This window comes from Lutra lutra, chromosome 9 (assembly GCF_902655055.1).
Source record: "Lutra lutra chromosome 9, mLutLut1.2, whole genome shotgun sequence".
NCBI classification, from domain to species: domain Eukaryota; kingdom Metazoa; phylum Chordata; class Mammalia; order Carnivora; family Mustelidae; genus Lutra; species Lutra lutra.
The window spans coordinates 127,417,240-127,444,087 of NC_062286.1; the positions used below are offsets into that span (position 1 = coordinate 127,417,240).

At 48.6% G+C, this 26,848-nt stretch overlaps 1 long non-coding RNA gene across 1 annotated transcript in view; it reads right to left on the reverse strand.

Annotated features, from left to right (window-relative positions):
- Positions 1-9,955: 9,955 nt before the first annotated feature.
- The window catches only part of LOC125110045 (uncharacterized), a 93,763-nt gene continuing 76,870 nt past the window's right edge, over positions 9,956-26,848 (reverse strand). The window contains exons 2-3 of the long non-coding RNA XR_007130429.1: positions 12,527-12,722; positions 9,956-10,094 (exon numbers count right to left, since the gene is read on the reverse strand). This is a non-coding gene — a long non-coding RNA (uncharacterized LOC125110045). The remainder of the gene's footprint in view (positions 10,095-12,526; positions 12,723-26,848) is intronic.

Consider the following 26,848-nt stretch of genomic DNA (forward strand, 5'->3'; position numbering starts at 1 on the left):
GGCGGCGGGAGGCTCAGCCCCTTCCCGCGGGGGCCGGGGCCGGGGCCGGGACTGGGGCGGGCGCGGGGCGGCCCCGCATCGCCGGCGCGGCCGCACGCAGGGGCTCCGCGGCGCTCCCGGAGCCGGCGCCGCTGCGCTCGGAGCCGAGGCGCGGCGCGAACTGAGGCGGGCGGCTGGGCGGGGGCGGGACGCGGGGGGCGGGGGCGGGGGGCGGCGTCCCCCGAGTCCTAACGCCGCCGCCGCCGCCGCCGCCGCCCGCCCGGCGCTCCGCCCGGGCCGCGCACACACCCTCGCGCGCACGCCCGCGCCCCGCACACGCCCGCGGCCGGCACCCGCCGGCTCCCCCGCGCACCCTCGCCGGCGCTGGCGGGCTCGGGGCCGCCGGCTCCGTCGCGCTCCCACACGCAGCACCGCCCCCCACTCCGCGCTGCACCCCCGCGCCCCCACGCGCGCCGGGGTCCTGGCCTCCTCGCCCCGCGCCGCGCGGCGCCGCCAAGCATCGTCTGCCCGGCTGGGGCGCAGGTACCGGGGGCGGTGGGGGGAGGCGGGAGAGGGGGAGCAGCCGTGTGAACTCGGAGTGGGGGAACAGGTGAGTGGGGGCCGGGTGGGAGAGGAGGAAGGGAGGGAGCGGCCGTCTCAACTTGGGATTGGGGGGGAAGGGGACAGGTGAACGGGGGGAGGGGTCATCTGCCCAAAGCTGGGGCGGGCATCTGCCGGCGAGGGGCTGGGGCACGCCCTGAGAGGAGAATTTCATCCAAGAGTCGACACCCCCCCTCACCGTACGCCCGCGCACACACATACACACACGCTCTTCTGGGGGCATCCCACCTCCTCGGCCACCCAAGCACCCCTCTTTATTCACCCCCATCTCTCCCCGTCCCCACCCCCACGCGGGAGGGGGAGAAGACTGGGCATGAGGCATCCCTCTCTCGCTCACTGCCTTCCCCCCTTCCAGTTCTCGAGAGACAGAACCGTGTAGCTTTTTTCCTTTTGCTTCCCGGTCTGAACAAAGACCTGGTTGGAAATGAAAGCCTAAAACCACAGATCAGAGTCCGAGCTGTCCCTTGCAGCTCAGGGGCTGGGACTCTGCTCTCCTGCGAGCCAGGATCTCATGGACAAGACCTGGAGCCGCTTGGGTCCTGGCTGGGAGCACGGGCTGTAAAAGCTGGGAACAGGGACACCTAAGCAATGCTCCAGGAATTCATACTTGGTGAACCTGGCCAAAGCCTTCCTTCTGTTCCAGCACACCCTCCCCACCCCCACCCCCACCTTCCTTGCTGGGATTTCAAGGATTGGATTGGACGGACTATGGGGCAGAAATATGAAAGTCAGGCATGGTTAGGGTTTCCAAAAGTGGGAAACCTCAGGCTGCGGTTTGAGTGGCGGTGGCAGAGAACAGGAGGCCTCACTCTCCCACCCCTCCAGTTCCCTTGATGTTCAGTGGACAGGAATGCTGCTGGTGAGCCAGGACCAGGGTCCAACCTTGACACCAGGCTGTACCTGCCCAGGGTGAACCCTGGCCCTCTATGCTTTCCCAGCTGTCCTCCATACCTGGAAACCGTCCCCTCCATTCCTTCAGGAGTGCATGTTCTCACCTGCTGCTGCCTGACTAGGCTCTGGTGTCCAGTCACACGTCGTGCTTTTGGACCTGCTGTTCCCTCCACCTAGAAGGCCCTTCCCTGCATCATCTCCCTGGTAAACTCACACTGGTCCTTAAGGCATCTCTGGGAAACTTTAGCTGAGAGCCCATTGCTGATTGGGAAAAAGGGGGAAGGGGGCTGCTTTCCCCATCTGCCTTTCATCAGCCTGAGAATCTGGAGAAACCTGCCCACATGCTCATCGCTGGCTCAGGACTGAGGTCAGTGTCAGTACTGAAGAGGGGATGCTGGGGCCTGGGGTGAGTTTGTGATATCTGGAAATTGTGGAGTGACACTCTGCCCTGTATCTCCTTTCAATTCCAGTCAAGAAGATGACCTCTTGTCCTCAGGATGACTTTACCCTTAACCCCACAGGACCTTTGGGATAAGTTTCCCCATCTAAACAGTAGCTTCCCTTTCAGCTCTGTGGAGGACCAGAAGCAGTCAGACATTTTAGCTGCAAATCTCTTAATCTGAGCACAGTTTCAGGGGAAGCTTAAACCATTCAGCATTCTTTCAACAAGTGAACTGGCTGCCCACCATATGCCCAGAATGGCAAGACTGTGGGTTTGCAGCTTACAATAGATGTGGTCTGTTCCCTCATGAAGTTTACAGTCTGGTGGGAAAGACTGGACAAAGAGAAGAGCAGTAAAGGACCTGGAGATGCAGAAATGGCCTCCATCTCCCCAGCCCCTCCCTGGCCCACAGCGGTGGGCCGTCCTCCAGTGAGGAGCAGAGAATCAGGGGGAAGACATCTTGGGCCATGGTGTCTCACTTACCCATAGGGAAAGCCTAGTAATATAACCACTGTTTTATGCCCATCTTACACACCAAGAAACTAAGGCTCAGCGAGGGCAAAGATCCTGTGTAGGGAGGCAGGGAGGAGTGACTGCCACGTTGGAGCCTTCTGTCTTCTTGCTATGGCACAGGATACCACTAGCCATTTAAATTTAAAATTTAAAAATTCGGGAGCACCTGGCTGGCTCAGTCAGTGGAGCATGTGACTCTTGATCTTGGGGTTGTGGGTTCAAGCCCCAAGTTGGGTGTAGAGACTACTTAAAAAAAAAAGAAAATCTTAAAAATAAAATAAAATTTAGAAATTCAGTCATCAGTAGCACAAACCACATTTTTTTAATTTATTTATTTGACAGAGAGAGATCACAAGCAGGCAGAGAGGCAGGCAGAGAGAGAGGAAGGGAAGCAGGCTCCCTGCTGAGCAGAGAGCCTGATGCGGGGCTTGATCCCAGGATCATGACCTGAGCTGAAGGCAGAGGCTTAATCCACTGAACCACCCAGGTGCCCCCACAAACCACATTTTAAAAGCTCAGTAGCCACCTGTGACTGGTGGCTGTCATATTGGCAGATATAAACATTTCCATCATTACAGAAAGTTGTTAGTGCTGCTCAAACTATAGCTCGTGAGCCAAATCTCACCCACTGCTTGTTTTTTTAAATAAAGTTTTATTGGGGCACAGCCACGCTATTCATTTGTGTACTGCCTATGGCTGCTTTTTGCAAAAGCTCTATTAGACACCGCTGCTCTGGAGCGGGGGTCAGCCATCTACCAACACTGGGCCAAACCCGGCCCCGTCTGTTTTTTCTATAAATAAAGTTTTATTGGAACACAATCCTGCATATTTGTTTACATATTGCCTATGACTGTTCTCTAGACTACAGAGGCAGAGTTTAGTGATTGTGACAGAGATCCTGTGGCCCACATCTGAAAATAATTACTATCCTTGCCCTTGACCAAAAAAGTTTGCCAGCCCCTCCTGTAGAGGCAGTCTCACAGCACAATCTTACAATCACTGGTCTAGAACTGGTTCTCAAATTGTGGTCTTCGGACCAGTGGTATCAGTGTCTCCTGGCAATGTGTCAGAAATGCAGAGCCTCAGGCCCTCCCCTGGACCTACCCAGTCAGAAACGGTGGAGGTGGGGCCCAGGAATCTGTGTTTTAACCAGCCTCCCAGGTGAATCTGACACACACTCAAGTTGAAAACCACCAACCTAAAACACCCATGATGAATGTGCGCATGTGACGGGCACAGTAGAGGTGCCAGTGGGCTCTCGTGGGAACACAGCCATTGGAAATTTCTCAGCCAAAGATAGCCCTTGTGCAGCAAGGCTTTTGACGTCCCCTCGATGAGGCCATAGCAGCCGGGAGAGGACCCCTCACCAACCACCCATGCCAGTGTCCAGGCCCCACTGCCTGGAGGTCCACCTTCCCCCCGAGTTGTCAGCACATTTGGAGTTGTCTCTACACATAAATTTATGGGCCAGCTGTCTCTTTTAATCTGGTTGCAAGACAAAACCATCAATAGATGTCAGACACATTGGCAATGATCTCTTCATTAATAATTTCCTCCTTTCTGAAGAAAAAAAATTAGTAACAAGCAATCATCAATAATTCAAAAATACAAGTTAACCTTTCTATTCGCGAGTGGCTTTGCACACATCACGGACTCTCTCAGAGCCAGTAGTTCTGGCCTGAATAGTGTTCTATGGCACAAATATTAGTATGCATTAATGCTGTCTGTCAAGACACACCAATATAAACAACCCGAATGCAACTTAGAAACCATGAATAGTTTTCAAGTGTAACCTCGTGATCCAGCCGTTTTGTTCTGTGAAAACATGCATTATCCAATAATACGGCTGTGTCCAAAAGCAGGACTTCAGGAAGGAATCGTTTTCAGCTTGAGGCGCTGGTGGTTAGAAAGATTTCCCTTGAGCTGAACCAACACTCCCACTCTGTAAATCTCCTCCTTTGGCAGTTGGCTCCTCTCTCTGGGAACACATGGGAAGAGCCTGGACCCACTTCCAGGGGACTCACTTGGACGCTGGTGTGCTCTAGGTTAACATTCTCGATTCCTTACACGCTGCTGTTTCCTATATGATTCCTGGTCTCCCGCCATCTGGTTCCTCTTCCTGGACATGCTGTATTTTGTGTAACACCCCTCTTTGGGGTGAGGCCTCGCACCTGCCCACACTCCCCTCGCCTCCGTTTACCACCCAGGTGACCACGAACTCGGCACTCTTCCTCTCCCGTTCTGTTTCCCCATCTGTGAAATTGGGGTGATTATTCCCACCTCGCCGAGCTGAGTGAGAATTACATGAGTTAATGGATGTGAAAACATCTAGAATAGGACCTGGCCCACTCAAGAGATCATTTCCTTTGCTTTCTTTCCTACTTGCAAGTCTTGAACTAACATACCACCCCAGCCTTGATTCCAGGCCAACTATTACAGACACCTGGTCGGCAACACAGCACGGACAGCCAGCTGCTTCGCCCGCGGGCCCAAACACCAGCGCATGGTCCAGACTATTGGCAAGTAGACCTACGTGCTTGGGATGCCCTGGATTTAATGCAAGGACCACATCTCTCTTTCTGCCTAAGTGGGATCTGCCAAACAGCGGTTTCTTTTAATTAAAAAAATATATACAAAACAACACTAAGTGATGTGTGCCACGTACCCACCACGGATGATTTGTCTCTAACCTGCGTCCAGCCTCATGCTGAGCAGTGGGGTGCCAAGATACCATAGCCCCTCCCATAGGAGCCCACGGTCAGCCCACATGGGGAGGTCACACCAGCCCACTGGGGACAGGGTAGTTTGTGTCAAGGTCTGAACAATGGACATCGATCCTGACTAAGATATGGCTCCAGCCTTGACCTCTTCCTCCCAGCAGCGTCATTCTCTGAAGCCACAGAAAAGCCATGTGCCCTGGAGCTACACAGGAGCACTAAGGTCCCCAGACTCTCAGCCCCTCCAGACCCAGGTTCAGAAGGATGCAGGCAGGGATGCGCTCACCAGGCTGAGGCGGAGTGAACCTGTTGCTTCTCTGTACGCTTCTCTGCCCTACCACAAGATTGACTCAAATTTCAGCCAGCCCCTCTCTGCCTCCAGTCTCATCCTCCCAACTCACCAACACAAAGCAGCCAGAGCCATTGTTCAAGGACACCATCACCCCACTGTCCTGCCCCTCAGCAGCTTCACGCCATTCATGAATGCCCCATCACCCTCCAAATCAAGTTCAAAATCCTAAACATGGCCAACAAGACCTTCCACTGGCTGGATTTAGCCTGCCTTTCTCAGCCCACCTTAACTTTAATTCACTCAAAACTTGCCCCACATGGAGCCCTCACCAGATAGAAGAGGAAAGAAGGGCATCCTGGGTCCCAGGGACAGGGACTGCTCGGAGTTATGAAAGAGTCTACACATTCAGAGAGGTTGGGATGGGCCAAAAGGATCAAGGTCTTATGAGCAGTGGCTCCCTCTGTCCTAACTCCATGACATGCATCCTCTACTCCAGGCCCCTTGGGGCCTTTGCGTGTGTCATTCCTTCTCTCTGGAGTGCCAAATTCCGAATCCTAATCTTCCCGTCTCCCTATCTAAGCCTCCAAATCTTCAGCACTCAGCTTTGGGCAGGTATGTAGTGGGCAGGGAAGAATTCGTTAGCTCTGATCCCAGGTGACCAGGGCGCCATTGGCAGAGCTGCCTTCTCAATGAGGGTGGCAGCATCTGGGGCTCCTAGGACTGTCTTACACACTGCCATGCCCTCCAAGCCAAGCCCTGGCATGCATACAGTAAGCACTCAATAGATGCTCGCAGGGACCAAATCTGCCTGCCGGGGTAAAAGAGGAGCTCAGGATGAGTGGTTTTCAGACACGGAGGTTCACTGGCCCCTCTATCAATCTGTACAAGAAAGTTGGTCATCAGAAAAGCTGGAACAAGATTCACAGGTGCTCAAGGTGAGATGTGTCCCAGGTGACGTTTCCCAACTGTCCCTGATCCTAGGAACCACTGGAGCTCTACTACTCAGTAACCGCCCAACTGATGAACCCAAAACTTGAGGAAAGAGCTTGGAAGTTTTCTCTTTTATCAGGTGGTGCACGGGGTGGGGTCACATGGAAGGTCTTCGAAGGGTCATCTGTCCCGGCCAGCATGAAAGCAGTAGGGTCTACATGGTGGTCAGACTGCTGGTAGCACTTGGCCCAGGCTCAGAGCCGCCACAGGCCTGTCACTGGCAGAAAAGATCCAGAAGAAAAGCTCTACAGGCTTGACGGGCCTGTCTGCTCACCATGCAGAGCCTCCTCCAGATGGGGCCCAAGTCCCAGGAACAACGAATGCCGGAATTCTGAGAAAAAAAAAAAAAAACAGCACCAAGAGTTTTGAAACAGAAAGGGTACAAAAAGAGTGTCTCATTTTTTAAAGAAATGTTTTAAACTTCTTCCAGACCTGATGTTGATGGAACGGGGTTCATCAGAATCCTTGATTTTTAATAAACTTTCATGTTTCTCTGCATCGCCCTCCCTTAGGAATATTCCTTATTTGCTTATGTTTATTATGATTTGTGATCATCTGGGCTGGGTATTTTACTCTCATTCATTTCTTATTTTATCAGTGTATTTGGAGAAGGTACTGGGGACCTCCCACCCACCATCAAAACAAGGCCCCTGATGGTAGCAGAACTTCGGCCGTTGGAGTCCAGCCTTTGGGTGCTGCCCCAGTCAAAGCAGGTTGGTCGGAGGGCCTTTGTGGGGAGATTCCAGAGCCCGGTCATTCCTGGGCTCCCACAGGACAGCCAGGTTTCTGCGGCAACGGTTCTCAATACTTCTGCCTGTTAGCATCACTTGCGGCACCTCCCTTCAGCCCCAGCATTTTTTGAACCGGAGCCAGGCAACGGTATTTTTTTAAATCTCCCTAGTATTGCCACTAAGAACCACTGCCAGGGCTCCTCCCTTGGAGTCTCCCCACCCCTGGGTGGGTGAGATATGAATCTAAAAAAAAATTGAGGGTGGCGGATTGGGCGGGGGCGACACAGAGCTCTACCCCCTTCATATTCTTAAACCCTTATAAAAATGCCCCACCGCCTTGCCCATCTCGAGGAATCCCCGCATGCAAGGAAAGGATCATCACGGATGAGAGATGGGTAAGTGGACAGCACACTTCCCAACATGGGTCCCCGGGACACACCCACTCCAGAGCCACTCTGGGGAGCCGTTCGTTCATTCCTCATGCAGCTGAGTCAGAATCCCTTTTAATTTGCACACCAGGGGATTCTAGGGCACATGAAGTTTGTGGAAGGCTGATACAGTGTTAGGAATGAGGGAAGTTGAAGCCTCCGGGTACAGCTCTGAGCCTACTGAGGCTGGGTCTGTATCTTGCCCATTTTTGTGTCTCTGAAACCTATAAGGGCTTGGAGGATGAATACCGAGTCTAGAACATAAACACACATTGTATTGCAGGAAAAACTCTTTTTCTTACAAATGACATATCTAGCTTAAACAAGCTTAAGAGAAAAAAGGAATCCAGTGGCTTATTTAGGTGAGCAATCCATGAGCACCTTCAGGCACGGCTGCATCCAGGTGTTTGGCTACCTCTTTGTCTCTCCATCTCTCAGTGGTGTTTCTGTCAGTGGGCAGTCAGGGAAACTGGGCAATAACCACTCCATATATAGCTCTCATGGCTAGCATCCTCAGAAAAGGGGTGGGGGGAAGAACCTTCTGCAACACTCCTACCAAACTCTAGTGAAGACCCTGGCTGATTTGGGTCACATCCATTTCCTGAAACAATTGATTTGACCAGGGAAGTGGTAAGGAGGGCAGTATTGTAATTGGCCAGCGTTGGCCATTTGTCTACCCCTCCATATAGGGGATGGTCACCATAACTGACAGCCCCATGAAGACCAAATGGAGTGGGGAAGGAGTGTTTTCTCTAAAGGATGTTGGGCAGTCAGGTAACCTCTGTCCACCCCACAATGTTCATAAACCCCTTTAATAAGTGGTCTGCAGACCTAACTACTTACCCAGGGTCTGCCCTCTGCTTAACCTCCTTCTCCACTCCCTCTGATACTCTATTCAACCCCTGATACCCACGGAGACCCTGTGAGTTTTACACGACCTGCCCTTCTTCTGTACTAAGGCCTAAGTGTTAGCCTCAAAATATTTTCTTTTTTTTTTCTTTTTCTTTTTTAAAGATTTTATTTATTTATTTGTCATAGAGAGAGAAGCGAGAGCGAGCACAGGCAGACAGAGTGGCAGGCAGAGGCAGAGGGACAAGCAGGCTCCCTGCCAAGCAAGGAGCCCGATGTGGGACTCGATCCCAGGACACTGGGATCATGACCTGAGCCGAAGGCAGCTGCTTAACCAACTGAGCCACCCAGGCGTCCCATCCTCAAAATATTTTCAACCAGCGAGCTACTCCACAGCCAATCCCGTGGAATAAATACTGGTTCTTTCAGTTTCAGAAAAGGACAGCTGTTGAAGAAATATTTTACTCCACTGCACAAGAAGGGATTTCACCCAAAATGATAGCCACAAACTTCAGCCCTCAGAATCCCCTCGCCACCCCTGGAACCACGCTGGGTCATGGCAGAAGTCTCCCCCAGCGCCCCCGAGATCTTTCGTTGGCTTGACAGGCCAGACTGCACACGTTTATTCAAGCCATTCTCATGTCAGATAAAACGTTGAAAAATCATTATTTCTACAAGCTTAAAAAAATGCTAATAACTCAAGGCAGAATAAGGGTGAGTTTGTTGAGATGAACGTGAAGAATGGAGGGGATAATCTTGGAATTTAAAACCACAGAAAATACCACCTGGGAACACAGAAATCATTTGTCTTATCTGGAAACCTGTCTCCAGAGCAGCAAATTTAGGGATTGGTTTGAGGACAGAGTGTGCCCAGTGCCTTGGGGAGGGGGCTGAAGGGCGGGGTGGGGGGGGGCAGAGGTGCTGCTTTACCCAAAAATACCATTTATCACTGTCTGCCTCTGAAGCTTAACGATGGATAATCTTGAGCTTTTTTTCCCCTTTGGTGTTGCTTCTGCCTTTCTGAAATGTCTGAAGGTGCATTTGCCATGGGCCAAGCCCATAGCTGAAAGTCCCCAGTGCAGGATCCACACTACAGTTCTCATTATTCCTAATGTATAGGGGAGGGAGGTAAGGCACGAGGAGGTTTGGTGGTTCAGGATGGATGCTGGTCTGAGGCTGTGTTTTCCTCTCAACCTGTCTCTTTTAAAATCACTCTTTTAAAATCACTGTAATCATGTCCCCAACCGTGAACCAAGAATGTTGGAATGAGCAGGGAACACCGAGCCCAGCCATCTCTAAACCCTTTTCATTTTACAAGACATTTCAACAGAGCTTGGTAGTAAACAGAAAGAAAATTCCGTTTAGCCAGAAGCCGGTTCCTTTGCAATAAGTTCCCACCTAGGTTCTCCCCAGAGCACGAAAATGTGCTGTTATAGTCTGGGTTGACTTTGTTTTCTGAAGCCTTCAGGGTTTTTAAAAAATTTTTCAGGCCTTACCTACCCCAAGAGGAACTGACAGGTGATAACAGAGACAATGTAGCCCTAAAAAGTCCCCAGATTAACAAAGGCAGATCCTCCTCAGTGCTCAGGTGGGTCAGGGCCTCTGCTTTGAAAGACCAGACTTCTGCATAATTCTTGTTTCCTGTGAGAAGAATATTAAGGGCCCATGAATGTTTCAAAATATGAATGTATGGAATTTTGTGACCGCTCAATAATCAGATTTCTCCCTCTGATAGGATTCAAAAAAAAAAAAAAATCAGGAACTGACAAATGTTAAATACTTCCTGACTGATGGTAATGCCTCCCCCTCCCTTCCCCTCTTACTTCTCCTGTAACTCTTCGAACATGAATTTATTTTCGATTTGAAAGCCAATCTCACTGGTTATTAGATATTCTCCCTGCTGTCACTATCAGTAAATTATTAAACAGCTGACCAAGCTTTGTTTTAAAATTATCCTCTTATGGGGCGCCTGGGTGACTCAGTGGGTTAAGCCGCTGCCTTCGGCTCAGGTCATGATCCCAGGTCCTGGGTTCGAGCCCCACATCGGGCTTTCTGCTCAGCAGGGAGCCTGCTTCCTCCTCTCTCTCTGCCTGCCTCTCTGCTTACTTGCGATTTCTCTCTGTCAAATAAATAAATAAAATCTTTAAAAAAATAAATAAATAAATAAATAAAATTATCCTCTTATGAAGCCCAGTGATCTCTTTGCCGTGAGTACTGAATGGTGTCGCGGTCTCTAAGGACACATGAACGATTCCTACTTACCACCTTTCGCAAAACGTGTGCGCAATGTGCAGCAAGCACTTGACCTGAATCGGTTACTGGAGATGCCTGTAGTTCAGATACATGGAGCTCCCTTCACGCCTTACACTCTGACTGGGAGAAGCACGTGTAGTTACACCTCGAGGCTGCGCTGCGTCAAGAAATAGCACCCAGACTTCCCTTTTGTCATTCCTCACCTCCTTTCTTGTCCTGCCAGCTCTGAGCCTTGACATACCTCGAGGGCTCTCTTCCTTACTTAAAGCAGCAGCTGGTTTTCACTGGGTTTCCACATAAAGGAAAGAAGCCAGGTGGGGATAAAATTAAAGAGTCTGTGTCTTCGCTCCTTCATCTATAAAACGGAGATTACGATTCCGAGTGCATGGATCCTATAATGTACACCATGCACTAGCACTGCGCCAGGCATATAGTAAGAGCTCAGGGTCTCGTAGCTACGTTTTTGGCCTATTAATGCCTGCTTGAGTCCAGACTCCCAAGGCTGTGACAGAGACCCGTCTCAAATTCACTTAAGCCAAAGAGGAGAGGCGCTGGCTTACTCGATCATACCGTGGTATCAGGAAGACAGAACCTGCTTCAAGTATTTACAACAGAGGGAATTTAATTTAGGGAATTGGCTATAGAGGGGATGCGGGACCTGAGAGACCAACAAGGGACAGGAACTTAACTCAGAAATACACAAGAGCAAGAAGCTACTCCCGCTCTTAAGGCAGAGGGACAAAGGTACTGGAAGCCTCAGATTATGGTAATGCACGGACACTGGAACCACGGCAGCTGTGTCCAGAGGAAGCTAAAAGCAAGGCGGCTGCTTCTTTGCTTCTGGCCAAACCCAGCTGAAAACCAGCAGATACAGGAGCCCAGGAAAACACAACTCCCTGATTGTCTAACCTAGAGCATGTGCTCTTCACCACCATAAAATAATGTCTCCCTTGTACGACCCCATGAATACCACCCCCACTGGCCCTTCCCTTCCCTTCCCCAGATGCTATAACTGGTCCTTTTCTTGGTGATGAAGTATTTAAGGGGCCCCGGTCAAGTAGTTGGTCCTTCTATTGAGTCTACTTGCTGGGAATGTTCACCAGATTTCTGGAAAGCCCCCTGAATCCAGTATGAAGTTGTCAGCCTTGGCATCCTGGATCCGAGTTTCCAAAAACACCCATTAGGGAGACATGACCAAGATGTCGTGGGACTCCAGGGTCAGAACATTGTGTCTTAGGGCTCAGCACTGGGTATTGGCTGGGTCAGGAAGGACCAGGTAAGTAACTCAAGAAAAGCGAGCACTGTTATTCACTCTGCTGCCACAGGAGTTTTTGTTTTTATTTTTTTAATTGAAAAGTGGATGCTCCATTTGGAAGCCAGACTCAGCAAGTCCCAAGCGCAGAATCCGGTTTGGAGAAGTCAATCCGGTATTTTAACTAATGATCATATCTTGCAGCAAACTCTGAAGGCAAAGAATGAGATACGCTGTGTCTTGTCAAGAAATCTACGAAGGAAAGGGGATTCCGTGGAGATTATGGAGTCAAGAGTCAGTGGTATTCATCTTCAAAGGGACTGGCTCACATAACACACGCTCCTTCCGCAACTTCTGAATCCCAAAGCCACAAGTGAAAACACTTCCTATCTGATGGAAAAGTATTCCAGTCTGCGGGACCAGGCTCTTGATAAGGCAGTAATTACCAGAGAGAATTTCACAGATACAAAGGCATTTTGAAATTATTTTAATTATTCAAAAGCCTGATTAATTATCTAGCCTAAGGATCAGAGGCCAAAGAAGGAGAAAACTGTATGGAAGACCTTACCATGACCGGGGAGGGGCAATTTCAATTGCCTTCAAACAGAGAGCTGTTCTCTGCAACTTCGTAGCTACATCTTAGAGCCCCGCAGTGCTCACAGAGGATGGACCGCTGGACTGGCCATTAAGATACCGGGCTTCAGGTCTGCTCCCAGCACTGACCCACTGCATCCTTGGCTAATTGCCTTCCCCTTATCAGAACTCTGTAAAATTAACAGGGGAAAAGATAGAGGGGGATACTATAGCTCGTCCCCGGGCCTCTGTCAAGTGCTGTATTCTATAGCAATATGAGACTTTTTTTTTTTTTTTTAAAGTACAGACACCACTGGAATTTTTCCTGAGACAATACAAGTCCAGGGAAACTTTATGAGCATGGAAGGGCTCTGATCATATTCGAAGCTGAGAAAACAGTCAGACACTGGTTTGGGGTATATTCAGATGGGAAGAGATTAGATTAGGAGTGGGATAGCATGAGACTTGTCAAGGAGATGGGTGTGTCCTAAATCAATGTCTTCCTTTGGATGGAAAAAAGTCCTCCCAGCCATGGAGTGTTTATTGAGCATCTCACAGACACCTGGGGTCCTGTATGAGGTACTGTCTTCAAGGAGTTTCCTAGGGAAAGGATGCCTTCCTTAGATGGTAGCACACTGAAAGGTCTATTTGGATGATGATGTCAGAATATTCTGGAAGCAGAGACATTATCTACTTTTACTGACACGGTAAGTCATGCCCCAAGCCTCTCTGCAGACACAGTGGTGAGATTATCTCCTCAAGCACGCGCCCTGTGCGGGCTTGATGGCTTTCCTCACCTCCAGCCTAGCTCCCAACACTCATCCCTAGCTTTTGACCAGGGGTGAGTGTTGGAGATCCCATAATGTTTCCCATGGGAGAAATTTTCAATCAGCATTGGGACAGTTGATGGAAAGCTTTCCATTTGTTCCCTAGATGGTTCCTCTGACAACCCACAGAGAGTTCCTTCTTGTCTGTTTCTAAGAGCACAGCACAGGGGTGAAGAGCATGAACCCTGGAGCTAGATTATCTGGTTTGAATCCTTGCTCTGCTGTCCCCTGGCTGCATGATCTTGGGCAAGTTAGGCAACCTCTCTGTGCCTCAGTTCCCTAGGTATAAACAAACTTATTGTGATAAAGATTAAAGTGTGTGCATGCAGTGGATGTGATACAATGATGTACAGACAAAAAGCTATGTTCCATCCTACAATTCTCTTCAATTATAGGATTCAGTTATCCCGTGTCTAAAATGGGACAATAATTCTTATGCATTTATTCAACAAATATTTGCTGAGGTCTTATTAAGTGCCAGTCATTGTTGTGGGAGCTTAAAATACCACACTAAATATAACAAAGTCCCTGACCTGAAAGAGTCTGCACTTTTGTGGGTGGAGGGGGCAGTCAGGACAACCAAAAAAATGTGTGATGTGGAAAAAAATATAAAGCAGATGAATGTGGTGGTATGCACTTTTAAAAAAATTTTTTTAATTTATTCTCAGCATAACAGTATTCATTGTTTTTGCACCACACCAGTGCTCCATGCAATCCGTGCCCTCTCCAATACCCACCACCTGGTTCCCCCAACCTCCCACCCCCCCACTCCTTCAAAACCCTCAGATTGTTTTTCAGAGTCCATAGTCTCTCATGGTTCACCTCCCCTTCCAATTTCCCTCAACTCCTTTCTCCTCTCTAACTCCCCTTGTCCTCCATGCTATTTGTTATGCTCCACAAATCAGTGAAACCATACGATAATTGACTCTCTCTGCTTGACTTGTTTCACTCAGCATAATCTCTTCCAGTCCCGTCCATGTTGCTACAAAAGTTGGGCATTCATCCTTTCGGATGGAGGCATAATACTCCATAGTGTATATGGACCACATCTTCCTTATCCATTCGTCTTTTGAAGGACACTTTTTAAGATATATTGGTCAGGGAAGAACTTTCTGAGGTAACGACATTTGAGCAGGGATCTGAGTCAATGGAACAAGTAATCTGAAGGCAGAAGGTAGACTGAAGTCCTAGGGAAGAGCAAGTGCCAAGGGCCTGAGGCAGGACCAGGCATGACACAGGCAAGGAACAGCTATGAGACCACTGTGGCTGGAGAAGAGGAGGGGAAGAGAAAAGGGTAAGTGAGCTCGCCAGGGAGAGTTTTAGGGCTTAGAGCACACAGAGCCTCATAGGCCAGGTCAGAACACGCAGAGTATCCTAAATGTGCCTGGAAGCCATCAGAGGCATTTGAGGGAAGGGTGACAAGTTCTGACACATACACAAATTACCACTCTGCAGGGCAGAATGTGATGCACTGGGAAGAGACACGAAGTGTCCAAGAAGTTAGAGGAGAGGAGTTATTTCTGACTCCGGAGAGCAAGATAAGCTTCAAGGAGCTGAGAAGACGTTAAGTGGGAGGAAGCCAATATTTCCCATCAAGGTGAACCTGCAGACATGATACGTGTGCGATGAAGCTGTTAATCTGTTTGTTCCTTCACTTCTCAGTGCAGTGTCCTGTATTCAGCTCTGATGACACAGAGATGACTGCCATCCAGCTTGTGCCTGCCTTCAATGAGTGCACAGCACAGGCCCAATGGAGAGGAGAGAGGACACAGGTGTTCATTCCTCTGACGCTACTAAGACTCTGGGTGTTGGTGGCCTCCAGGACTGAATGAGGTGCCTTTCATGTCCCCACAATTCCAACGGATTGGCAGGTATTTTTCCCACAGGCCACGATCTGATGATACTCCCCCTGATGGAGGCAGCTCCATCGCCAAATCCATTTCACAGATATGCAGTCATCTTCAAGAAAACCTGAAATCCATTTGGCTACCATTACAGTACCAAGCTCCTTACCACGGCTTGCTGTCCCAAAGGAAGAAAAAAAAAAGTTAAAATCCATACTGAGACAAGAAGTGGTCCCAAAGAACAGGCCATGTAGCTTCAGCGCTAATCAAGCTCTTGGAGGTCCCAGTGAAAACTCTGCCGAGTGTTTCACAATAATTAACTAATCTAATCTTCGAAATGGTCTGCCACCCTGCACATCCAGACATGTCTCCCAGGGCTCCCCAGCAGGATTCAGTCCCGGTTCCCCGCAGTGGTGGCTTGCTCAGTAACTCGCTGTGTCTCGGCCATTCTCTTTCCTGTCTTCCTTGCCCTTTCATCTACCTTTACCTCCCAATTAACTTCTTGCTCTTAAATCCATGTCTCCAGGTCTGCTCCTGAGAGATGAAGATTAAGATACTGCCAAGGGAGGGAGGGATAGGAAGTACCATATTATTATCCTTATTTGGCAGCCAGGAAAACTGAAACAGAGAGGTTAAATAATCTGCCCAAGGCCACAGAGCTGGTAAGAGGAAGACAGATCCTGGCTCAAACCCAGCCAACCACGCTCCAAAATCTGTGCAATTAACCCTGACATGCTGCTGCTTCTGCTGGGGGGACAACCCAGACCACTGAGCACCAGCCTCATTTACTTGATTTTGTAAGACACGCAGGTTGGTGAGCTACACAGATTCATCTATAATCTCCTCTTTGGAGATCCAGCATGTAATTCGGAAGTGTGTTTGAGAAGGTATTTGATGTTATTTTCAATGCAGTGGCAGCCACACGGTGATCCATCAGCCAACCCTCTTTGACAGAGAATTGATCTCCCAGGTCAGGAAGCAAACCTCAATTTACGTAGGATGCACTTGGAATGCGCCCTCTTAGTAGCACACGGAAGATAAAGCAGAGTCAATGACAGTTCTTATCAATGAGTTTGTTATGGCAAGAGGCTCTTTGGGCTGAGGACCACGGCTGACACTCCAGATGTGTGCTTTTTTTTTTTTTTTTTTTTGGTATGATAAACACGTTGCCTGTGTCTTTTAGCCCCACTTGTCAATTTCTTGACGTTTCCAAGTCCTCTTTTGATCCAAGCATCTCCATCCAATGGCACAAAGGCAAAATGAGTACTTACTTGGTTCCCAGGCCATCAACCATTCTTTTTCCTTCAAACTAGATCTCTCTGATTTTTCAATTTTGTTTCATGTCTGGATGAGTAATTTCAGAACCGGGAGGTTGGTGAAGTCTGAGCTTCCTCACTCAGGATTTCTTGCCTTTGCACAAAAAGAAAAGCCCATTGTAGCAAATTGTCTGTGTGATTCATTTGTTGCAGGCACTGACGAAAAAAATTTTTTTCTTTAGAGACATTTGTAAGATCCTGGACCATTATGGTAGGAAATAACCCCCCAGAAAGTAAGACGGGCAAGATGCAAAAAATTTAATATTAGATTTGTTTTGTCATTAGAACGCTTATCCCTTCTGCTTTTTGGGCAAAGTTTGAGATAAAGAGGATGAAAAATTGAGGAATGGAAGATCTGATCAAAATTGCCTCTTCTGGCCTAAAGATTAATGTTTTCAAAACACAAATTTATTTTCTTATGGCAAGGTTTTCTGTTCTTTATTCATGCCTTTAAAAAATTAAAAATCATGTGGCTGGTTTCTCCCTGCTTCTCATACAAGATTTTCATGCTCAACCAACAGATAGAACTAAGTTGGTTTTTTTTTGTTTTTTGTTTTTGTTTTTTTTTTAAAGAAAGTGGGGAGGGAAGGAGGAAGGAAGTGAAATGGGAAAGAGGGAGGGAGGGAGACAGGGAAGAAAAATAGTATGTGGAGGACATTCTTTCGATTCCAATCTGTAACTACCTCATTGGCCATCCGCAATGAAAATGCAACGGACGTTATCCAATGCCTCACTTAACTTCATCTGTGTGAATTCAATCTTTTAATGCATTCGTTCCATCATCTCAGCTACAGAAGGATGGTGGCTTTGGTCAAGAAAAAGAGTCTTTTAGTTGGCTTCATTCAGTATATATATACCTTGAAGCTCTTCCTCAGAGCCTCACTGAGGATGTTATAGAGCATAACCTAGCCTCACACTGCTGGACTCTTGAGAGGCTAGGTTATGCTCTATAACAACCACCTCAAGTCTCAGAGACTTGAAACAATACAACTTGATTTCTTACTTATATGATATCTATCTGCTGCAGAAATATACTAGGACCTCCAGTCTGCACTGTCCTCACTCAGGGGCCCAGGCTGATGGAGGTTCTATTTCTGTCCTTCAGTGGTTGCTAAAGCAGGAAGCAGGGAGGTGGGCACTCCTGCACTGGCTCTTAAACATCCCACCCAGAAGGGACGCAAGTCACTCTGCTCACATTTCATTGGCCAAAACAAGTCATGTGGTCACAATTTAGTTCAAGGGGGTAGAAAAACACAGCCCTACGATGTGCCCACAAGAGAGGGCAACCCAAAATATTTGGTGAGTATTTAATGCCAACAATACATGCAACTCTTTTTTAAGCATTTTTTTTAGGTTTTTATTTAAATTCCAGTTAGATAACATACAGTGTAACCTACAAGTCTTGATACGGTGGAACTCATTGTCTTTAAAGATGGTGATACCAAAACCATTTTTAAGCAGTTCCCCAGGAGAGGAACAAATTAAATGCTGCAAGTTCAAAGAAGATTGGGAAGCCGGGCCTTACAAAACGAGCAGGATTTTTACAGGTAGAGATGAGAAATGGGGCTTTTTAAAAGTGCAAAGAAGAGCAGGGCAGGGGTGAGATCACTAGAACGTAAGTTATGTTATGAAAGAATGAGTAGTTTGTGTTGCCGTTAAGTAGTCTGTGTTTAGAAATTCGTAAGATCTCAGAAAAGGGGAGGGGTCAGCCCCTGGAAAAACAGCACATCAGGCTACGGAGGCTGAACTTCTTTCAGAAGACTGGGCTATCTATCACACATTCATTCATTCACTCACTCACTCACTCATTCATTCATTCATTCAATATGTACAAGTAATGATCATACCAGGCCCTGATGATGTAGCAGCAAGATAATGAGAATGGAAAACAGGGAATGACTTTGGCAAAGATTTTGAAAGGAGAATTGAAAGAATGGAGAAAATTGATGAAGGGTGAATTTATGAGGCTGGGAGTAGAGGCCAAAGGTGACCCTGGAGGCAGAGTACGTGTTAGAGCCAAGCACCCAGAGAGCTCAGGAAGAATGGACGTGCAGAGGATGGGGCTAATGGATCACAGGATGAGCTGGATTCGAGGTGCAAAAGAGCCACACAGAGGGGCATGCCCACCCAGCCACATGTCAGCTCAGCCGTGAGACAGAAGGGAGCCCTCTAGTGGACACTCTTGGAGCTCAGCCTAATTCTCTCACCCTGTTACCTCGTCTGTGGAACTCTGCCCTGGTGTTGGGTGGAGGGGTCATCCTCTGGCCTTTGCCTCTGATGGCCCATATCTGTGACCCTCTAGAAGACTGTCTTCAGGCTCCTGGAATCACTCTGCACATGGACACACACACAGAGATGTGGTGTATGGACCCAGGTGTTTATGTCTCCCTGGAGTAGACCTCAGTCAGTGACTGGCTGGTAGAGGAGAGGAAAAGCCCAGTTTTCAGGACAGCTATGGGGTGTGGCTTCTGCTCCAGCATTCCCAATGAGTTTGGGAAGAAAGCTCTCCTCTGTGGACTTTTGCCTGAAATCACATCTTAGGTCCTTCCCTGGCCCACTTCCCCTACTCTCCTTACTGATTTCTCCCGGGAGCAGTTCCTTAATAAATCACTTCCAAAGAAATACCTGTCTCAGGGTCTGCTTCTGGGGAGCCAAGCCTACATCCAGCACCTGTAGTGTGCTAGGCCCTTTGAATAGAACACAACCTGGGTTGTCAAAGGTCACCATCTGGGGGGGAAGCAGGTGTCTGCATTGATGATTTCAGTACAGTGTGTGAAGGGGCTATAAGACAGAGATGCTGGGAGGCCCTGGGGAGGCATGAAAATCAAGTCAAGGAAGGCTTCATAGAGGAGGTGACCCCTAGACTAGGTCTTAAAAGAGGAACAGGATTCTGCTAAGAGAAAAATAGGGAAGGGCAATATAAGCAGGGAGAATACTATACCAAAGTCAGCAGGCATGAAAGGGATGGGGAAATGAGGTGTAGGGAAGCTTCCAGTGGTCTTCTATTACTGGACCATAAAGGACAGAAGAGACAGTGGAGGGCAGAGGCCACAGATGAGCCGGGAACCACCTCGGGGGGAGGATTTAGGCAAGAGAAGCCAGTCTGGCCATTAAGGAAGTAATCATGGAGGGAGGACACAAGGTCTTTAGGCTGTCCTCCCAGTTCACAGTGCTGTCCCAGGGGCAGCTCTCACAAAGCCTAGTCCCCATCCCAGCGGCACTTAACTGCACCCCCCAACTTCTCATCAGTTGATACTGTGACCTACAAAATAGGCTCCCAGGGACAAAATGGAATAAGCAGAAACTACCTGGCCCTTGTCTGGGACACTTTTTTTTTTTTTTTTTTTTAAGTTTAGGTTTTCCCAGAAGCAGAGTCAGACAAGGATTTGAGCAGCTAGAATTCACTGGGGAGGTGTAGAAAGTACCAGTAGAGGCACGGGGAAGTGAGACAAGAAAGGTGAGGCAGCCAGTACAGGGCGTCTTATCAAGGATCAACATGACCACTGCGGGCAACCAGAGCCAAATTTCAGGGGAGCTCCGGGAAATGAGGCAGGACACACACCTGGGTTTTCCTACTCCAAGAACAAGGTAGCTGGGGTATTTGTACCCCAATTCCCATTAATCCTGGCCTGAAGGCTGCTCCCAAGGAGTGTGAATTCCCTGGAAGGGAGCAAAAGGCCAGCAACAAAATGCAGGTGCAGACCACTGGAAGTCAGGTCACTGTTCCCTGACGTGGGAAGTGGCAGGGGGGAGGTTGAGCAGGACACCACAGTGGGCACTGCGCTCTGTGCTTCTTGCTCCCCTCCCCGGTTATGGAGGAGAAACACCCCCTAGGGATCTGATTTCCCCCCTTTCTCCTCTGCATGAAGGTTAGAAGAAGAGTCAGAAAGAATCACCAGTCAAAAGGGGGACTCTATCAATCCAGAAACCATTCAAGTGTCATTGTCCCTAACCTATTCGGGGCTGGCATATCTGCCAATTGGCACAGATTCATTTCCTCACTCCATAAAGCAAGTGAGCAAAAGAGAAAACTAGCTCATAATAACCCTTCTACAAAGTCGAAGCATAATTTGACTTTGGAATCTCCTGGTTCTTTTCACCTGAAAACGCTAGCATAAAGTTGCTTTTAACACACCACATTCTGCTAACGCAGTGACATGTACTTTTTCGAAGGCCACCGCCATGAGGAAACCGAGACTCCCTTTTTAAGTCCATCGGTTTGCAAACTGCTGTGGGGCCTAGGAGCTCTGCAAGGGTGTCTGAGGCACAGAGGAAGTGGGGAGAAAGAGTTTGTTCCTGCTCTGTGTCCCCGTCTTAGTCTTAGTTTGGGTCTCCCTCTACCCTGAAGCGGAGCCTGAGACAAGGATCCAAGTTTGGGAGGCAATCCCAGGAACCACCAGCAGGGGAGTGAGGAAGGATTAAAGAGAAGGGAGTGCAGCCAGTACAAGATGTTAACAATGCAGTTACCACTGTGGACACCAGAGGCTCGCACCTCCTGGGAAACTCTGGGAGCCAATCCAGATAACACACCCACCTGAGGAGTGAGGGACCTAAGGTAGAAATACCCCAGCTCCCAGCAGTCATGGGTTGAGGCCAGCTGGTGGTACGTGTTAATTTGCTAGAACTTCCAGTTTACAGGCCAGGTGGCAAAGGGACTCGGGCAGCCAGGGAAAGCCCTGGGGGGAAGAGGGGAGGGAAACGTGTGCTGGCAGCTGGAACTCGGTGGAATGAACTGACCTTGTGAGGGCAAAGGAACCTGAAGGAGGCAGCACTGGCCTGGGATCCAACCATTTACTCTTACTTCTCTAAGAAGAAAGGCTTACATCTTACCTGTTCCATATATCTAGGTGTTGGGCTGTTAAATGCAATAACAGAAATAAGCTAACACAAAAAAGTTCTAAAACCTCGGGTCTGATCCAATGCATGTATTTTACGAACAAGGACAGAGAGGCCCAGGAAAGAGAGTATGCGACTCCCCGACGCAGAGCCAGGACCAGACTGAGGTCTCCTGAGCCACAGACCAGGCCTCTCGCCACACTGCACTCATTTCAGCCAAAGCCCATTTTGCTGCTGTTTCATTTTTCCCAATTCCATTTCTTCACATTATCCTCGCTCTCCGCGAACGCCCCTGTGACCTCGGCTGGACTGTTTCTCAGCACCAGCCACTCTGAGATCTCTGCTAGTCATATATAATGCCATTCTCTTTCCATCTTTATCCAGCTCCTTTGACAAAACCTTTTGTACATTTGCAAACAGTGACCAAAAGTAGAACCAGAGCACTGATGTTGGCACAACCACTTTGGAATTAAATGTAAATACTCCCTCACTTGGGGAACATGCTGGGCTGATAAAACAGCTTCTGCAAATACAATATCAAGGGGTCTGTTTCTAATACAGCTGCCTGTTGTCTTTCATGTTTGAAGATTATTCAAAAGCCTTGGGCTACTTCATACATTAATACGTGGATGTCTTAATTTATAAAACCGTCCTGCATCCTGTTAATCTCCACATCCTGAGTACCTGGAACTCTTTCTAGCACATGATAAGTGCTCATAAACGTTTGCAAAATGAATGAAGAGAAAAAAAAATCATGGGCTCCAGACGCTATGCCTTATTCTCAAACAGAAATTGAAAGACCAACTGAAGGAATTTTCATGTGTGCTCTGAATAACAGTGATACACTACGAAACATTGATCATGGCTTCCTTGCCAGAGAGTTTTCTTGAAGTATACTCACAAAAAATAATAAATAAGTCATTCAATTGTTAAATAAGTATTCATTCAGTGCCACCTCTACGTTGGGCACTGGAATAGAAGAATGAGAAGTGAAAGGAGGGGGTGGGAAGACTTTTCTTTCTTGAATAGAGCAGCCCAGACAGAATATTGATCAAGTAGTCACACAAATTAAAGGAAAATTGGCAACTGTGAAAAGTGACTAAGGTGGCTTTAAAAATAATGTCTGCAGGGGCCCCTGGATGGCTCAGTCAGTTAAGCATCTGACCCTTGATTTCGGCTCAGGTCATGATCTCAGGGTCATGTGATCAAGCCCCATGTTGGGCTCCACACTGGGTATGGAGCCTGCTTAAGATTCTCTCTCTCCCTCTTCCCCTGCCCCTTCCCACCTCCACCAGCATATGCACACACACTCTCTCTCTCCATCACTTGCTCTGGGGAAAACCAGCTGATAGAAGGAATATCCATTTGATCAGGTACTGAAGCCTTACAAGCAGCCATGTAAGTGATCCTGGAAGCAGATTCTCCATCTCCATTCGAGCCTTCAGATGACTGCGGCCCTGGCCAACAACCTGACTATAAACTCAGGAGACCGCTAAGCCCAAACCACCAGCTAAGCTACTCCCATATGCCTGAAGCATAGAAACTGTGAGATAAAAATGTTTACTATTTTAATATGCTAAAGTTGGAGTAATTTATTACATAGTAATAGGTAGCATGAAAGAAGTATAAGATGTACATAGTGTGAAGTGGAGGGTATATATCCACCTGGGAAGTCAGGAAGAGCTTCTCTTAAAAAGTGATTAAGTAACAGAGGAGCAAGAAAGCTGGGAAGAATAACCCAGGGAAGGACAGGGACATGTGCAAAGGCCAAGAGGTAGGAAAGGACATAAGTTGGAAGGGATGGAAGAGACCAGACTAACTACAGCATGGAGATCAAATGGAAGAATGATTTATAATGAAACTGACATGGTGGAGGGACCCATCCATGGAAAGCCTTGAGACATTTGTCAAGGACTTTGGTCTTTATCAGGACAGCAGTGGGAAGCCTTTGAATGGTTTCAAACAGGGAGATGACTTGATCAGACTTGTGTTTCTTTCATGTCCTTTCAACTATTATTTCTTCTCATGACATTCAGCTGACAGCTTCCTCTCCCGGGACATGTTTTGATTTCCACATAGACTTTCTGCAAATAATGGAAATTATATAGGCTTAAAAAAACCTGCTCATAATTTTCAGTGCTAACTTCATGCTAAACTTCATCCTATACCAGTGGGTTTAGTCAGCTTTGAGAGGGTGAGATGGAGGTCTGGCACACACAGGTAGTGGAGGATCCCCTTCAAGGTCATTTCCAAAAATCATGTGCCATTGTTAGTATGTAGGTGCACCTGTGCTTTTTTCAGCAAAAAGATCTAGGGTTTTTTTCATGTTTTCAAGGAGATCAGGGTTCCCTAGAAAAGAGATTAGAACAAGGATTTAGAATCAGTGAATTACTGAGCAAGTGTTCTCAGGGGAAATTTCTAAGGAGAGGCAAGGGACAAGAGCCCAGCAAGAATGTGACCTCATGTCATGAGGAGCTCTGACCTGATCTACAGGGGGTCTCCGGAGCACAAACTGGACCACCAAGTTGTCCCCATTTATGGCAAAGGGCAAGACTTTGGGAACCCCATGTCAGTCAGTCATTAGCTGTAGGTTGTTCCCATCAATTGTATGGACAATTGTCTGGAGAAGAGGTACAGTTTACCAGATAAAATGAAATATTCCCATTTGCTAAACATGGCAACCTTGAGCAGGGGGCAGCTGTGAGCTATTAGCAGCCAACGCTTCCCGCAGCTGGGAGATGGGTAAGTCAAGGGATCTTGGGAGGGTGCCCAAACAGGGTCTACCATAATCTGTGACCCTGAAAAGATTCAGAACTCTCCATCTGTAGGATGGCAGTGCCTGGGTGGTCAGTAATGTCCTGGGAAGCCATCATAAATCCTCACACCTAGAGGCCAGGATGGGGCCCCCCGGAAACCAGGACACAGCTGCCTCCTGCTGGGATGCACATCCAACTGACTCAACTTTCCCGAGGAACACAACCCAAACCCAGAACTTGCAACTTACCAGAGCTTGGGAAGAAGCCACGGGCCAAAATCAACCACAGCATCATCAACCAAAGTTGCACACAATCCCCCAGAGGGACCTCTAGAAGTTCACATGGTCAGGTCCCCCATATTCCTGTGAGTGTGGGTTGGGATACACAATGGTGGTTAAAAGCAAAGACTCTGGAGCCTAATCACCCAGATTCAAACCCCAGTACCTTCACATACCAACTGTGTAACTCTAGGCAAATTCCATGACCTCTCTGCAACCCAGTTTCTTCTTTGGTGAAACAGGGTGATAACAACAGTCCATTCTTACAGGGTCCATACCAGGATACAATCAACTCAGTTAATTCATTTAAAGTGCTTAAAACTGTGCCTGCCTCAGTGTAAGCATCAGCAAATGTTAATGATTACTGTGGTTATTCAGCTATCAAAACAAGAAGGCAGAGACTTTAAAACTGAAGATTTCCAAATCTGCTTCTTCCTCAGCTCCCAAAACATCCTTCACACGGCACACGTTCTATGTGCGCCATCATTTGGTCCGCTGCCCAATGCTTGGCCGTGAGCTTCCTGGGGCCAGATGTGTGTCGTTTTCATCTTGGCACAGTGCTATGGGCAAACTGTTGGGTCTGATAAATATTTGATCAGTGGATGCCGCCACTGCCAGAAATTCAACAAGGAGCCTGGCTGTCACCTGGGCCCTGCACAGACCCTTCCACTCCGCCCAACCTACAGCCCCTGGCAGGTGGGACTGCACGTTCAAAGTCTTGACTGTCACTCTCTGACCCTCAGTTTTCTAGACCACGTCCTGGGAACCAGGTCTAGAGAGAATCTCTGGCCACCATTTGTGGGTCCTCCCTCCATGCCAGGCACTGTACAGGACACTTCAGAGTCACCTCCTCCTTTAGTCACCTCAACTGCTATGATCTGAGTGTTTGCATCTCTCCAAAATTCATAGGTTGAAATGCTAACCTGCCTTGTGACAGGGTTAGGAGGTGGGGCCTTTGAAAGGTGCCTGGGTCGTGGGGGTGGCACCTTCCTGAATGGGATCGGCATCCTTATAAAAGAGGTGCCACAGGGCTCCCTGGCCCCCTCCACCATGTGAGGACACAGCAAGAAGTCAGAAGTCTGCAACCAGAGGAGGATCCCTCACCGGAACCTGACCGTCCCCATGCTGACCTTGGGCATCCAGGCTCCAGAACGGAGAGTAATAAGTGTCTGTTGTTTATAAGTCATCCAGCCCGAACAAACTAAGACAACAACCCTAGGCTCTCAATGACCCCCACCATACAGAGGAAGAAACTATGGTTCAGTCACATAAGTAGCTGGTAGATTCTCTTAGTCCCAGGCCTGATCCACAACGCCTGGCATGGGGGGAGGACCCAGAAATGGTGGCCAGAGAAAAAGACACACTCTTGCCAATGCCAGCTGAGCTCCCTGAGATGTGATGGGCCAGGGAGGAAGCTGAACTCAGGAAGCGGGTCATGTTCTACGGCCAGCCACCCCCTAACTCACAGGAGGAGAGCTCGCACTCTCCAAAGCTGGGCCCAGACTGCGAGAGGGGACAGGGCAACCCCTCGATGTCACAGGGATGTCGTCCAAGGTGGTAGTAGGAGTACTAACAGTCTAACAGTAAGTACTGCTTGTAGAGTACTTGTTAAGTGCCAGGCTTGGCACGAAGCCCGTCTTGTTGGGTTCGCCCAAAGTGGGCCGAGTCAAGGATCTGGGTGCAGATAGTTGACTTGGGAGGTAATCCCAGGAAGCACACTGAGAGAATAAGGAGAGAGACAGGGAAGGGAGGAAAGCCAGTTGAACAGGCACCTGGGATTCGGTCCACACTGGGGACAATTCGGGGAACTCTACGTTGCACACCTGAGAACGATTCCACTGGACAGTGAGGTTTATCCACCAACTCTAACCCCTCGTTGGCTGAGAGTCACTCCTGAAATATCAACTCCCCTGCACTTCTCAGTGTCCTGTGTTGGAGCTAACCAGCCTCGTGTAGGAAAGAAGCCCCTGGGCAGAGAGGGTCACGGGTGCTGGAGGAAGGAGGCCACGGGCATGCTGGAACCACCCAGAAAACCTGCAGGGGGGACAAGAGGGTCAAGAGAATTACAGAAGGGCCCCAGAATATCTACTACAGCACCGTCCACGGATTGCCTCGCTAGCCCAGGAGCCAGGCACCATTACTGTGCCCATTTTAGAGTTGAGACCCAACAAAATTAAAGATTTTACTCAAAGTCACAGAGCTGATGGGCCAGGGCTAAATCCAGGGGACCAGTTCCAGAGACCATGGTCTAGGGCATGATGAGACCCTGTGCCCTGGTCTGTGGACTCCCCAGCCGGTGCTCTTTTGACTCTACCTAGGAGGAAGTAGCCACCTCTGAATCCCTAGCATTCCAGCCTCCTTCAGCTCCAAGTCCTGAGTATTTTTCCACATACCACTCAGGCCACCAGCCTACAGTTTGGAGGGATGAAAGGGGCTGGGTTTTGGTCACCCTGGAGAGGA